At 48.3% G+C, this 16037-nt stretch overlaps 1 protein-coding gene across 1 annotated transcript in view; it reads right to left on the bottom strand.

Moving 5' to 3' along the window:
- The window catches only part of Galnt18 (polypeptide N-acetylgalactosaminyltransferase 18), a 317779-nt gene that overhangs the window by 249730 nt on the left and 52012 nt on the right, over window positions 1-16037 (bottom strand).

Below are 16037 nucleotides of genomic sequence, written 5' to 3'. Positions count from 1 at the left end.
CACACTCTAACTTGGACTGCTTAGCGTGCCAATGCCTTCAAGTTAAACCCAAACCTTAAGTCAGGGTCCTGAGGATGGATTTGCGGGTGGGCTAAGGGATCTCTTTGTTTCTGTTGTCAATGTGGCCACAGTGACTAAACCTGTTGTGCCTTCTGCTGTGGCTTATCTGTTTTTTTGGCCTATTGAGGGTCAGTGGACTATCCAGGTTTGTTAGCTCTGACCCTAATAACTCTGGTAACATAAGGACAGAGTAATTCCCAGACCCCCACCCTGTTAACCAGCTTGTGTTTAGTCAGAGGCTAGACCTAATGTTCTGGCCTCCACGCAACTCTTTAACCTTCTGCATAGAAGCTGGAGCCTCCTGTGTTAAGTACCCAGTCCCCTCAGCTCCATGGCCTGCCTATGTCCTAGCCCTGACAGTTTCCTGTGTCCTGAGCCATTCAGTTTAGGAAGCCAGGACTTCCTCAACAGAGCCTGCAGGCTGGCTGGCTATGAGATCCCAGAATCCACCCTGGGCATGGCTCTGTGCTTTGCTTGCTTGGCTGAGTGTACTCTAGATCTGCCTCCACCCGTGCCCTTCCAAACAATCTTCCAAGTCTCACTTTCTTCTGCCACTTCTTGCTGGGTGCCAAGGTCACTGGCCATGCCCATGACTGCAATTCCACAAATGTCACCCAGAACTCCATTTAACTTTTAGAAAATACTCAGATGCATCCCCAAGAGCACTGGAGAATGTTCAGCACAAGGTGGAACCATGCCTGGCACTGCCCATCTGATTCTGTTGTCATTATACACAATGGCTATTCCTCCTGTGCACTGTCCCCGATTCCTACCCCAAACAGCCCTTCTTAACCACAAAAGGGTAAGTCAGTTCCAGCCCAGTGGTACCAGTTTTCTGGTGGGTGGCATACCCTGTCCCTGCCTGGCACTCACCTGGAAGACCCTTTCCACCTCAGGTCAGGTTCATCAGGCACATGCTCTGGAAACAGCCTCCCCTGACTTCCAGCAGTGACGTCAGTGGCTTCCGTTCCTGACAGTGCCCACTCAGCTACATCCTCAGCCACCTGCTCCTCTTTGCCTCGGCTCGGCCTCTCAGAGGAGCCACTGGGTTTTGAGAAAACAGTGACTGTAAGGAGAGATGGGTCCAGAGAGATGGGGGAGAGGCACAGTGACTGGGAGACACCTACACTTGGCTTTCCATGTCGTCTGTGGCAGGCACAATCTGTGACTGCCAGCAGGTGCTCCATGGGAACAGGGTAGGGAAGCCAGCAAGAAGAGAAAGCTGTGAGCCATGTGTTTAGGATGCCCTGGACATTCACTGGGCAGCCTGAGCACACAGTGTCTGGAGGCCTTTCGTGTAGTTAACCAACAGCTGACCACCTGATCCCTGGCTCCCAATTCCACCAAGCACGGATCGAAAGATTAATAAAAAAGGAACTGTGCCCACACTGAACACATGCTGGCTTTCTTGTCGCTGTTCCCTGAACAGCACAGCAGAGCAACTGTTCCCACAGCATTTACAAGGAATCAGAGATGATAAGCAGAAGGGAGTTAAAACAGACAAGGAGACCTGTGGGGGTTCTGTGCAAATGCTACACAATCACAGAGCAGACGGACAGCCTTGGGTTCTGCTGTCCTTGGGGACAGGGTTGTTGTGGGGACCGGAGTGTTGTGGGGCCAATCACCTGCAGACATGGACTACAATTATACTTGGATCATTCCCCTGGAACATGCTCAAATGTTTTGTCCACAGAATCCTGTTTCAGGGAGGCTAGCCTGGAACTCAGTTTGGGAACTGGCACTGTCTCCAGCAGCTGTGTGGCAGATTCCCTGCCGCGGTTTATCTACATGTGTTTCTCCCTAGAGACCTTACTGAGGGAGAGGCAAGTACAGCCAGATGAGAAGCAGGCTCCTGCTTATGCCCCTTGGAATGGGGCTCATTAAGTCCTCTCAGTAGCCCAACAATGCATGTGTCGTTACCACCATTGTAGAAGTGAGAATCAAGACCCTCAGAGGCTGAGGAATCTGGAGGCGCTGAGATCGAAACAGGCTTCCAGGTGATAGGACTTGCTTAGGATCCTTGAGGGAGCACTGGATGCCTGTGTCAGGTACTCTGACTGCTGCCTCCATCATTCATGCCAGTCAAGGTGCCAAGGACCCAGGCTCTCCCTCTGTCAGCCTCATTTGGGGAGGTTTGACACAGGAATACTTTTGGATGCAGTGTAAACACTTGCCAGGAACAGGCTTCTACCAGCTTAATCCCCACCGCAGACCTCAATCACATAACCCCAGAGCAGGCAGGCCTCCATGTGTGTGCAGCTACAATCAAGGCCAAGTGAGTCCCGGGGCCAACACCTCCCTGCACTCTGCTTGCTGATGCTGACCTGTTGACCCATTCTGTTCCTATGGGGGAAGGTGGACATTCTCTGCAAAGGAACTGCCTGCATTCTACAGTTTCCAGAAGATGGAGTTGGGTATCTGGCCATGACATTCAGTGGTAGCTTCTGTAGCTCTAGATATATTTGACAGCATATCTCCAGGTCCACCCAAGAGGCCTTTGAGTCCTACACAGAAGGTGGGCACAGTGGAGAAGACATTTTTTGGTGCTAGTCTAGGTAAAGAACTCACTCCCACTCCCTGTGGGCACTCTACCCTGTTGGAGTTGCTTTGTTTCCATTACCCCATGCGTATACAAGCATTTATGCAGCACCCACTGTATTCCCAGACAGGTTTTAGATGCCCCCTGGTCCACAAATCTCAGTTAACATCTGGAGAAGTTTTCATCCCAGCTAAAGATGAAGGCAACTGGGACACCAGAGGTTGCCAAGGCTCCCTATGGCACAGGGAAGTCATTACTGTCCTGGGCTGTGTATGGAGCTGACCGCTGGACTGTGGCAACCCTGATCCAGTCTCTCCTCCATTTCTAAGCACTGAACTGTCATGGTCAAGGTAAGAACCACCACCCCTTCCCCATTCCCAGGGCTCTTTCTGTCCTTCACAGCACCTTCTACCTGACTACAGAGTGCTGCATTGCACAGCTGTGTGTCTGTTTCTATGACAGACACTAACACAAAAGCTCCATTGTTACTCCCATCCACACACAATGTCCTAGGAGCAGCACATGCACAGCAAAGAAGACTCCCATGAATGAGTGAATGAACTAAAATAGTCAAAGAAGTAAGGGGGCCACGTGATGCGGCTCCTGCCAGGATGAATTCAGGGCATTGCAAGTTCTTCCTGGTGACCACCATGCTAGGGTGACCTAGAGTTGCTTGGGAAGAGGGAACTAAGGAACTATCCAGATCAGACTGGCCTGTGGTCATGTCTGTGATACATGTCATGAGGGTGTCTTGATTGATAACCGATGTAGTAGGGCACAGTCCAGTGTGGGCAGTACCATTTCCTGGACAGTGCTGTATAAGGAAGTGAATGAGTCAGAGAGCAAGCCAATAAGCAGGATTCCCTCGTGGTTTCTGTTTCTATTCCTGCTCAGGCTACTGCCCTGACTTCCCTCAATGATGGATCTGAAAGTGTAAACTGAAATAAACCCTTTCCTCCCCTAAGTTGCCTCTGGTAATAGTGTTTATCATGGCAACAGAGAGCAAGCTAGGGCATCCACGGGCCCATTTCAGTAGTCGGTAACTAGTTACGGAAAACACAAATGGGAAGAAGCTGGCTCTAAGTGTCTTGCAGCTCCAGTGTCTAAAGGAAACAGAGTAGTCAATTCCAGGTCACAGACTGGTAGTGAAACTCAAGAGATGTCCTAGGGAAATCACAGGAGTGGTGGTTTAGGAACCAGGAACCTGTGTGGATTATTGTACTAGGTTAAATAGCATCCCTTTAAGTTCATATCTACCCAGAACTTGGGCCCTACTCTGAAAATAGGGTCACAGGAGACGTAGTTAGTTAAAGAGACTGGGATAATGTGGGCCCTGTTCCCATGACTATATACTCATAAGAGGAGAAAATAGAGGTTCAAAGATGCATCAGGCAGTGTTGGAAGATGCCGACGGAGACTGGAGTGACATCTATAAATCAAAGAACAGCAAATGTGCCAGCCCTCACCAGACACCAAAAAGAAGCAAGGAAGATTTCTTCCCTGGAGCCTTTACTGGGATCCCAGTCCCACTGGCACCTTTATTTCAAACTTCTCGCCTCCTCAGCTTAAAGAATAAATTCCTGTTGTTTTAAGCCGCCCACTCATCAGTACTTCATTATGGAAGCCCTTGGAAACTGATACACCCACCCAGTGCACATCCTGCCGGGCTTACCTCATTTCCTTAATGCAATTTCCAGAACAATAAGGAAATGGGCAAGCTTTCCTTCACAGAGATGCCGTCCTCTGTCACAGCCTCCTCAGACAACCCCATGAACAGAGAGAAAAGCCTGCTTGGAAACACATCTCTACCAGGCAGGGCCTCCCCGCTCTGGGATTCTTTCCCAAAGATCCCCCGCACTTAACAGGAAAGAGGAGAATCTACCCTGAAAGAATGCAGTGCAGAATATTTGAAAGCTAATCTGGTTTGTAGTTCCCATCTCTTCACATCTTCATCACCTAGATCAGATTCAGGCCAATGCCAGGAATCAACAGACCATCAGTGCCAAGTTAATGGATAAAGTAAGACAGTCAGTAGAGAAGGTCAAACTTGCAGTGTTCGGTCAGGTTGTTAAACTCCGGGGAGGGATAAGGGTGTATCTCAGTCAGCAGAGGGCTAGCCTAGTGTGCGCAAGGCCCTGGGCTCAATCTCCAGCTCCACATAAACTGTAATTCCTCACTCGGGAGGTGGAGGCAGAAATATCGGAAGTTGAAGGTCATTCTTGGCTATCGGTAAGTCTGAGGATAGCCTTGACTACATGAGACCTTGCCTATAAATAAATAAATAAATAAATAAATAAATAAATAAATAAATAAATAAATAAATAAATAAATAAACCAAAAGCTTGAGAAGACACTGCCTGAATTGTGGTTTAACACTGGAATTACGCACTATACATGCTGTGTGCTCTATGTGGCCACCCCCACACCTGCCATCCACCTCACCTCTGCACAAGATGGCATCCTGGAGTAAAAGCTGTGAAGTAGCAAATGTGAGCCTCTTACTGGCTCCAGCTCTAACTCAGTCGGGTCTTTTTTTTTTTTTTTTAAAGTTTGTGTGGGCAAGTAGTGCCCTGTGACTGCAGCCCATGTTACCAATCCTGCATGACATCAGTTGCCAGCAGTTTGCATCTAACAGTGGCAATTGACTAGAGTCATGAAGACTGCAAAGCGCTTATCTGCAGAGAACAAACCCTTCATGAGGCATTGGTACACTTTCCATTATCTCAAGCTAATAGGCGGCTAATGCCACTAGTTATGAGTGACAGACGAGTGTTCATGAAAGCCCTATGCTGAGTCATCCCAGATGCTACAGCTGCTGCATTTTACAGCTTAGCAAACAGTGTTCCGCCTTTATTAATAGCAAAATACACTTCTCTCCACCCCCAACAAATGCTGAGCACATGTTTCAAGAGTGCCAGACTGAAACGATACCGTCCGCCGTTAGTCTGTGCAGAAGACCATTGAACTCTGAGACACTGGTGCCAGCTTGTGAGCCTCTCCCAGATGTCAGTACCCTGGCAGTGGTGGCCCTTGGAGACTGCCCAACCCAGTTGTTTTAATGCTGTTTCAAGAAACTCCAGGATGTCACAAACATGCCACTTTCATGACTTGAGGTCCTTGCTAACAAGTGGCATCTCTCTCCACCCAGAAAGTCAGCCACCTGTTTTATTCTGGCAGTTCTGTGTTAGATCGCATTTTCTGAAGGGTTATGCTGGGATTTCTTACATGTAGTGATTTTCTCTTAACAAGCATAGACTGCATAAGCAGGGATTAGATTCCAAACTTGTCTCTGCCACTTACCAGCTCTGTCTGTGACTTTGGGAAAATTACTTAACTGCTCTGGGCCTCTGTTTGTTTACCTGGAAAAATGAAGGTTAACAGTATCTATGTCCTAAGGTGTCAAAGAGATTATATGATTGGTATTTGTGAGACACAGAACCAGTTATGGCACATGGGAAGGATTAGTCAATTGCTAACTGCTATCTTAGTTACTTTGTGTCTACACCATAAGGGTGGGACATCGGGGACTCAGAAGAACATAGTAACTGTCTGAGATTACTTGGATGGTGGCCCAGGTCCTTCATTTCTGAGAACAACATAGTGTCACATCAGATGGCTGGCTCTAGGGACCACCCACCTCCCATAAACATGTGCTGTTAACACAGCTGGCCCTGTGTGTCTACTTGAAATGTCCACAGGTGGGGTTGCATGATGAAAAGAGAAGGTAGTACTCCCCCGCCCCCAAAGTCAGAGGGAAGATAGATGTGGACCAGAGGCAGAGGACAGAAGGTGTAGATCAACCCTCATCACCACTTCTGAGCCAGGCTCCCCATCCTGGCACTCACATGTCTAGAAAACAAACACCCATCCTGACTTCCAGATGCTCACTTCTTCCATGCATTGCAATACTTCCCAGACAGAGGCTGATGATGAATACTACAATCAATGTGAACTTTCAAGGTGTTGTTGTTGGTTTTTTTTAGAGTATTACTAAATTGATGATGAGTCCTACAAACAGTAGCACATTAAAAACAGGGAAAGCACCTTGTCATGGATGCAGTAGAAATCTACTTTTTCCAGCATAGAAAAGTGAGGTAAAACGACTCAACAGTGCTATTCAGTGCTTGTTGGTGTGCAGCTATGAGCATCTTGCACATCCTTGATGTCAGGTAGGGTGTGAGGACTCTGGGGAAGGAACAGCACTGCCCCCAGGGTAGGGTCGGGCATGCTCTGGGCAGGCAGAGGCACATACTTGAAGTCATGTAGCCTCAACACTCTTCTCCCCAGACTTGAGAGATGGAAAACTCTGCCTAGCCTCAGAGTTTCCTGGCCAGTAGCCTCAGCAGCTGGGGCCTGGGTACTCCTAGGCTAAAGAGGAACTGTGTTCACCCAACTGCCCTGGCCAGGATTACACACTAAAGGTGGCAAAGGGTCCCACCAATCTACTGATTCACAGGCTCAGCACCAGGCTGGGGGTGGGCGTTATATCCTCCAGGAAGAAGTTACTGTACCCCCATATCTCCACCCCATGGTCAAAGGCACTGTCACGATCACTGTCACGCTTACTGTCTTGCTCACTTTAGAGTCTAGAGCATTTTTCAGCCGTGCCAGCAAAGTTTCAAGACAGGGCATGAAAGCTCAGGCCTGCCTGGGCATGAGCCTCAGTTCAGTCACCTCTTGGCCTCATGGAGGCTCAGGAGGAGAGTGAAAGGGAGGAGAGACAATGAATGCTAGGAATGCGAGCCAGCATTCAGCAAGTTCTATCTCATGCCAGCTTAGGCATTGTCCTTGCCTGGGAAAATCTGTGCAGCTTTGAAAGTTCAGCCTCCATCACCTCCACAACCTCCTCCCCGACTACCCCCCACCCAGTCTAGTCACCTCTGCTTCTGATACATATACAGTGTGGGGTCTCATTTCTCCATCTGCTGTGTGCCTCAAGCTGTAACTGTCAGCTGATGTTCCCCGTGGGGGTCTGGCTCACAACAGCAAGGACAGAGGCAAGATGGTCGTTGTGCTCCCGCCCCCCCCCCCAGAATCAGTCCTAACACCAAGTATATCTCTGTGTTTAATGCATGGAGAGGGCTGGATGGGGCAGAACATATTTCCAAAACATGGAAACTGCCAGTTGGAGGCAGGTTCCAGAAGAATAATCATATAATCATAACGTGCAGGAACAATCATAATTGAGCACCTCTTCCACATCAGGGGTCTCAGGCAGGGTATGGCACATAATTCATCAACTAGTACCCAATAGCTTAGAGGCTTGGGGCAAACAGGTCTCCTTGGAAACAGGAGGCAGAGGAAAGTTCTCTAAGCCCTGTCTGTAGGAGAATCCTTTATTGGAACCCACAGGGATTCTGGTCATACTCTGTCCCCCCAGCTTGGAGTGTTGTTCCCTGTGGCCAAGCTCCAATGCAAGGGCTGTGGCATGGTGTGGGAAATGGAACCAGCTCACCACACAGTAAGCCCGGCAGCAGCAAGTGCAGGCAGGCTACGTGCCCACCTGCCTCCCCTGTGCCTCCGAGCCCTGCAGGTTCACGAAGCGGAATCACTGGGTCCTCTGTGATGCTTTCCCCCAGTGGCTCTGCTGGCTTTCTTGCCAGGAGCAAGGTGGTATTAGCATTATGTGTCACAATTTCTCCACTGGGGAGTCGGGTAAAATTTGCAGCTCAGCTGTCCAAGGTGTCACCCAAGAAGCCACTTGGTCAACATGCTTGCCATGGAAAATTCATGATATTTAACCTTTCCTTCTGTGATGGCCTTTTAACGAAAAAGCCACTTAAAGCTTACAGTGGAAAATGCATTTGATTAGAATAATGCACAGCCCAAAGACCATTTATTTGCCTTTGCTTATCAGTTCTTGATTCATTCATCATCTTTATTAAAAATCCATGAAGGAACACAGCCTCTTAGTCCTGAGCACCTTTTCCAAAGAGGCAAGAGGGGAGGAGGGAAGGGAGGAAGGGATGGGAACACAGGTCCCAGAATGGGCATGGCCACCTCTCCTTCAGCAGCTCTGGAAAGAGCCTTTCTCTCTCCACCCACAGCCCCATCCAGCCAACTCCACATTCTAGAACTGAAAAATCACTCTGCTCCCTTTTTCCCCAAATGGAGCATCACCCTGTAGGCACAGAAAGTGATCTGGAATGGTACAATTCTGCCCAAATTCCCGCATAGCCACCGACAAACAGGGGCCCTGGGGCAAGTTCTTTATGCCTTCTGATACTCAATTACCCATTCTACAAAATGGGTATAATAATTCGGACTTCATAGAGTGCCTATAGTTAGAAATAAATGAGAGAGCTAATATGAATACTTAACGGGGCCAGGAAAGAGCCTGGTGTCTGATAAAAGTGTGTTCCTTCATTGATTCAGTCCCAAAGTACACCACCAGGGAAAGCCTTTCTGATCCAGCTCTCCCAGAGCTGTGCTAGAAATATCTTCCCCAAAGCTTTCCAGGGGTCATGGGTGTGGTGCTGCCTCTGGAAATTTCCAAGCAGTAAGGGCGTGAAGCACCGCTGGGCAGAGCCAATGAGGGAGCAGCAGTCTCCAGAAAGGGGAGGTGAGAACAGGATGCTGGGGAAAAGTCAAAAACATGGCCACTGCCCACCTTTCCATCTCACCTCCCGACAGATGTGTGGGAGGGAAGTCATGAAAGGACCTCAGTGTCCCAAGGGAAAGCCACACCTTAGAGGTAGAGGAGCTGTCCAAGGCCCCACAGTGAATGACTGTGGGCCAAGTTGTGGCCAGGACACCTAAGTATCTCCATAAGCATACTTGGAACCCCTGCTCTTCTTTACTTATTTATTCACTTATTTGTTTGCCTGGGTTTTGATTGCTTATTTGTCTGTGACAGGGTCTCACACTATAGCCCAGACTGGTCTTGAACTTGCTTTTAGCCTAGGTTAACATCAAACTCTAGGCAATCCTGATGCCTCAGCCTCCAGAAAAGAGGACCACTGTCTATATTCACTTCTTACTGTCACTCCAGCAAAGTACCATAGACGGGGTTCCCTAAACAATGGGAGCTTGTTATCTCACAGTTTTGGAAGATAGAAGTCCTAAACTACTGTGCTCACGGGAGGGACTTCTGAGGGCTCTGCTGGAAGAATCTGTTCATATCTGTCCCTTCTACTTGTGGATTGTGTCTCTTGTCTTTCTCTTCACTCTTTTCCTCATGCATGTCCGTCTGTCCAAACTTTCCCAGTCCTGCTGTGTTAGAGTCTTCTCTTGTGCCTTCCTTTTAACTTAATCTGTTCTATAAGTATCTCAATCGGGTCACCAGCTGAGGCACCAGGATGAGGATGAAGTCTGTATAGAAGGATCCAATTGCTCCATACCTCAACCCTAGACCCCTGGCCTTCCAGGACATAAAACTGAGACTTTGAGGCTTATTCCAGAAACATGAACCATGGGTACCAACACTGAACCAGGCCCTCACCAACACCAACCCTGTGGCATACAGCACAACACCATTTCAGAGTTCTGGGGGTGGTCCTGAGGGCTTCTGCAAGTAGAAAGTGAGTCTGAAGATGAATACAGGGTATGATTTATCATAAAGTGCCACAGGGGGAGGATCCACTTAAATTTATCCAAATACCACAAGCACACTTTAATCCTCATTTTGGTGTTGGGCACCCACTGCCTGACAGAGGCCATTTTTCCTGAGTCCTCTGGAGGAAAGAGGCAGAGTAAACATGAACTTGAGGCTCTCCTCCTTCACATCACCTGTCTGAGGTTGCAGTTGGAAACTGAGCGGTCTTCATGCACAGAACTGAAAGGAGAGACGCAGGACTTCCAGGTTTCCTGTGAGTGCCTCTCTCCACAAGAAAGTTTTCTCCTGTTATTCGGGGCTTCAAACTCACCTACAAACAAGACTGCCCTACTAAATGTCTAGGTCCACATTGCCTGGTTCAAATCGGCTCTTCACTTTGTGCCTCCCTGCATCGGGGTCTCAGCTGTCCCTGACTTTGTAGCTGCACGGCAGCTCCTGTTCTGCCTGCAGTCTGTTCCCCCAGAGGCTTTGCTCCATGTGTCTAAATAAGGCCCCTTGGCAGAAGAACAGGCAGGAGCTGGGAAGCCAGCCCTGCTGCCTTCACAGCTACTCCAAAGACTGCTTGCTTCCGGACAGCTTCCAGCCACCAGCCCCATGGCAAGGGCCCCAAGTAGTTCCCAACTTGTCAGTCTGACACTGAAACTGCAGACGGATTTAAATGCTCAGACGGAGCTGGCATTAACCATACTGCTCTCTCCAAAGCCAGGGGGTCACATCATCTGGCCAGCTATATCTTCCAGTCACGGTGAAAGAAACTGAGGCTGGGGTAGGCCTGGGTCAGGGAGGTCATACCTAGTGTGAGGTTGAGGTTAGAGCCTAATGGGATTCAAACCCAGACCTCTGTGCCAAGTCTAACACTCCCTCCACCCAGCCCTGCCTCCCTAACATCACACTTTTGTGGAAACTATTCTGAGAACTCAAAGCCACTCTCTTCTCTGCAGGACTATAAATATCTGGAGAGAGGGAGATGAGATGAAAAAACAGACATCCTTATCCAGGATTTGGGAGCAAATTTTTTGCAAAGCTCCCAAAAGTATTCTGAGTTCTGAACGGCAGAAACTGTAAAGAGAAAAACAACAGCAACCAAGAGCAGAAGAAGGAGCTTCACCGACGAGACATCACAGCCACCATGGCTGGTGCCTACTACCCAAAAGTCAACAAGGAAGTCCCAGATCCAGAGCTAGTGAGAGCAGGAGCCTCGTGTCTTCACTTGCTTAACTCCGGCAGAAGCTCTTGGGGTTGCCGTGTTGCGATGTTAATCCAATGTTGCAGTTGGAGAAACTTGAGTACTGAGTGGTAAAGGGCTTGTCCCAGGCCAACAAGCCTGTAAGCTTTCACCCCCCAAATGCACAACCCCAAATTCCAGGTTTATGAGGACTGCTCACTGCCTCTAGTGAGCAGCCCAGTTGTCTCTCCACCCAGCTCCTGGGAAAGCAGGCATTTTCCTGGGAACTAACACTGGAAAGCTGTAACAGCCGGATAACCCATCCTACACCCACGGAATGCTGTGGACAGAGCCCAGGAGTGTGGGGCAAAGCCAACTCCTAACAGCTACACCCCTTGCTCACCTTTTCTCCTGTGTCTTCATTCTTCCCCTCAGCCCTCTGCACTCCCTAAGCCTTGCTCTAGGGCTGGAAGAGGCACTGTCTCAAATGCAAACCCCAGAGTTGCCACTGCCACTCAGAGTGCTGTGAGGGCCCCAAGTCCAGAACAAGCTATCAGTTTGTGGGGAATTTCCCTTCGAAAACTGTGCTGACTCCGCCCACACAGCACTGATCCAGAATGAAGTCAGCTGAATTTACTTCAGGCTGCCCTGCTTATAGGCACGGTCATGTGTGGCTACTAAATATGTTAATTAAAATTGCATTAGCCACATTCCAAGGATTCCTAAGTGACATGTGTCTACTGGATATGTGCTAAACACTGTAGATGGAGACCTTCCCTTTGTTAAAGTACCTTGGCCTCTTTGGACAGCCCTGACATGGACTCTAACACAAAACTATACCGCTGAATACTGCATGGGACAATGCATTTCTTCAGAGAGAGAATCTTGGTGTCTTCCAAAAGAAGGTATGGTACTCTGATCTCACAGACACTGGACGGTACCAGAGGTGACACTTCCTAACCATGAGACCACCAGTAGGTTCCTGATTCCTCATCTGGATCAAGGATGCAATGTTCTCCTCCCAGGTCTCTAGGATAAAGTGATGAGATGGGCACCACACCAGGCCATTTCTGACAGACACCCACTCTGTCACTTCTCTTCAGTACTACCTGCCAGGCAGCGGTGGCTGACACAGCCTACTCTAATCAACCACTGGTGATAGCAGCTAGCTAGACTGGTGGAGACTCATTACAAAGGAAAAGTAGAGAAGAAGGATGCTGCTAGGTGGTGGCCTCAGTCATCCCCCTGCACCCTTCATTTTGGTCCCTGAATTACATTGATCTAAGACCACATGAAATCATGAGGATAAGTGCCTCAACAACAGGCACTGGGAGATGAAAGGGCAAGAGGAAGAGGGGCTGGACATCCCACAGGGTAGATCTGAGACTAGAGGAGGAGCTCTTGAACCGAGGGGTGCAGCCATTCATTCAGTGAACCTGAGTGCTTCAGGATCTTAGGTTCAGTTGGAGGAGACAGATGAGTATGGCATGTCCTCCATCCTCCACAAAGTAGTGGAGATACCCACAGAAACAAAATCAATGAACTCGTGTGCTAAGTGCTTGTTCCTCGGAAGGTCCAGAAGCTCTCAAGAGCTTGGAAACTAGACGGTAGGTAAAGGGTTTGGGGAAGGGAAATGGAAAAGATCCAGAAGGTTTCCTGGAGATGGTGCTTGCAAGAAAGGGCGGGAAGTGTTTGGGGAGCAAGGAGTAAAGACACATAAAGCTGGGAGCTTGCTGGGAACTGACCTGAGATGTGGATGGAGCCAGAAGTCTTGGGAAAGGATGCCAGGAAGACAGCTATTGTTGGTGTTTAAAGAACATGCATAGTCAGGATCATTTATGCATTTTTAAAGTTTGAAGCTATGCAAAGTGAAAGTCTTGATTGGGCCCCTGAGACTGTATGTGGTTAATAGACGAGTTAGCCACCTTTCCTTGAAAGAGCAGATAGTCAAATATTTTAAGCTTTATGACATATCTTTCCCATAACTATTCACATCTGTAGCTATATGGCCAAAAAAGCCACAGAAAAGGCATAAATGAATGAGCATGGCCACATTTCAAAACTTAGTTCACAGTTAGGTGTGGTGGTGCACACCTTTAATCCCAGCACTTGAGAGAAAGAAGCAGGCGGATCATTCTGAGTTTGAAGCTAATCTCACCTTACACTGGGGGTTTCAGGGCAGCCATGCTATACAGCAAGATGCCGTCTTAAAGAAGCACTTTATTTGTGAGCATGATGTTGTGAGCAAGATGTGAACAATGAATAAAGGAATGATCATAGTTGTATTCCAAAAAGCTTCACTCATGAGAAGAAATAGCAAGATTCTGCCCCTGCAGATGAACCCTGCTATAAAGAGCATCCATGGAACCAGTGGGCAATGGGCAATGAAGACTACAGATGTTGGTTGTGTGTGACATTCATTTTCTCAGTATGGTAAGCAGACAGTGGTTCTGCAGGAGAACGTCTTCGTCCACGGGTGCTGAAGTGTTTAGAGCAGTGTCTATAATTCCCCAATGGTTCTCAGAGATAATAAGCATGCAGAGAAAGAGAAAGCCGAGACAAATGTGGTAAAATGTTAACCAAGTAAGCAGGGTTGGGGCCTGCATGGCTCCTGAAATTTCTATGCAAGCTTGAAATCCTTCCAGATAAAATGTAAGAGGAAAGTGAGAAACTTGAACAACTTGAGCGAAGTGAGAGGCCCTTGTGGGCAGACTTCTGCAAATTTGCTCCATCCTTCAGACCTCTCTCACCTCATCTGGCACAGCAAGCTTACCTTTTGCAGAGTGGCCATGGGGCACTTGTGATCCTGTCTCTTGCCTTTCTGCATTCTTTCTGCAGTTCCAAAGCACACACGAATGCAAACATGTGTACACATTCCTAGCTCCTTCTTAGGTCCCTTTTATTGAATTCCTGTTTCCACCCAACTAGTTTTCTTTTGAAATATGTGAAAGAACAAGAGCCATCAGGGTCATTTAGCGCTCCCCAGTGCAGAATGCCCTGAACGTCTTTAGCAACAGTCTGTTCACAGGCCACCTGGAAGCTCGCAGGTGATTTGTGAGTGGCTTTCTGCTGAGCCAGGAGCCGCTGACACTGTTAAAAAGGTTGGCAACAGCACTTCTCCAAGTAACCCAGATCTGAATCTCCAGTGACACTGACTGCAGAGTGATTTCCTAATTCTTGATTTATTTGTAATCAATACCATGAAAAGCACTAACACCTCCATTAAGGTAGACAGCCATTGATTTCCACTGAGAAGGTGGGACTGTTTGGAAACTCAGTATCTCAAAGAGCTTCTGTTTTGATTTTGCATCTGTCAAAGCATGACTGCCAATCACAAAAGTTGCAGTTCCCGGAAAGGAGGGGAGGGTGGGAATGGTCACTCTGGACTCTGGCCTTCTACCATCTCATTTCCCTGCAAAGCACACACTGAGCTCAGCATTGTATCATCTCTTTCCCTTCAAATTATATTATACTTTGGTCCTTGAGTGTTCCTCAAAGTCACCCCCCCCCCATGTGCTAAAGGTTTGGTCCTCAGCCTTCATCACTAAGGAAAGGAATGTGAAAATAGAAGAGGCAGAAGGAGATCCCGGGACACTTCTTTCTCTCTTCCGTCTTTTTGCTTCCTAGCTGCTATGAGAACAGACCTCCTCTGCATCAGGAGCTCCTGCCATGACACTCTGTGCCCACACAATGGGGTCAAGAGACCATGCCCTGAAGACATGATCCAAAATAGGTCTTTCCTCTTTAGAAGTTTATTTATCCTAGAGATTTGTTACAGTAGCAAAGCTGATCATGCCTCCTGACTTACAAAGACCCCTCCAGCAACAGGCTCTGCCAGGTGACCTGTTTTGGCCAAAAGAACACAGACATGAAAGTATACCCGGTCTGACAGAAGTCTTAGGTGTGACCATGCCACATGGCTCAACCTCTTGCTCTTCTCAGCCTTCACAGAATGAGCATGCTGGGGAATGAGGAAGTACATGGAAGAGAACCACAGCCAACACTCAGCCCAAGACAGAATCCACCTTTGCTTCACAAGCCTCTGAGACTCAGGGTCCTTTGCTAAGCAACCATCCCAGAGGATTGCAAGTAGTCCCAGGGAAAGAACTATTTGTATGTCTTGCCCATGGTTCCCATCCACTGCTGCTCAAGGCCCAGGCCAAGCTCCATGCTCATCCTGACACATTTTCTCATTTATCCACAGGGCTCCTTAAGGAGTAAGGCTCCCCAATGTCACCCTCAGTTCATGAATCATTCCTACCAGTGAGTCTAGCGGAATAAAAAAAAAATAAAAAGGTGGGCTTCATGTTTCATCTCCTTCAGTGAAAGTCTCTGCTACTCTTTCCTTCTCTTGGCTCAGTGAGTGCTTAGGGCTGATAGATACTCACTGTGTGTGACACGAGAAGAATAAGCTAGGGACTAGGGCCTTGGATTCTGGCTCATACTGAGTCAATAACCATGTGACCCTCTCAGAGCAGAGTCTCTAGGGGCCCAGGTGACCTTGACAAGTAAGTCTTTGTCTGAACTACTGGGTGATTTGCAAGTACTCCTCATGGAGGTCTCACCAAAGAAAGGTGAGAGGAAGCCTGTGGTCAGGAGTCCTCACCATCCCCCTCAACCCTGCACCTCATCTTCAGCCAGCCAGGTAAGTCTTTATTGGTCTGTTGAACACACTCAGCTTCTAAGTGAGAAGATGCTTATTCATAAAACCACCAATC

Source organism: Peromyscus leucopus, chromosome 1 (genome assembly GCF_004664715.2).
Source record: "Peromyscus leucopus breed LL Stock chromosome 1, UCI_PerLeu_2.1, whole genome shotgun sequence".
Classification (NCBI taxonomy): Eukaryota; Metazoa; Chordata; class Mammalia; order Rodentia; family Cricetidae; genus Peromyscus; species Peromyscus leucopus.
Note: the sequence above shows the minus strand (reverse complement) of the source record. Positions and strands in the feature narration are given on the sequence as shown.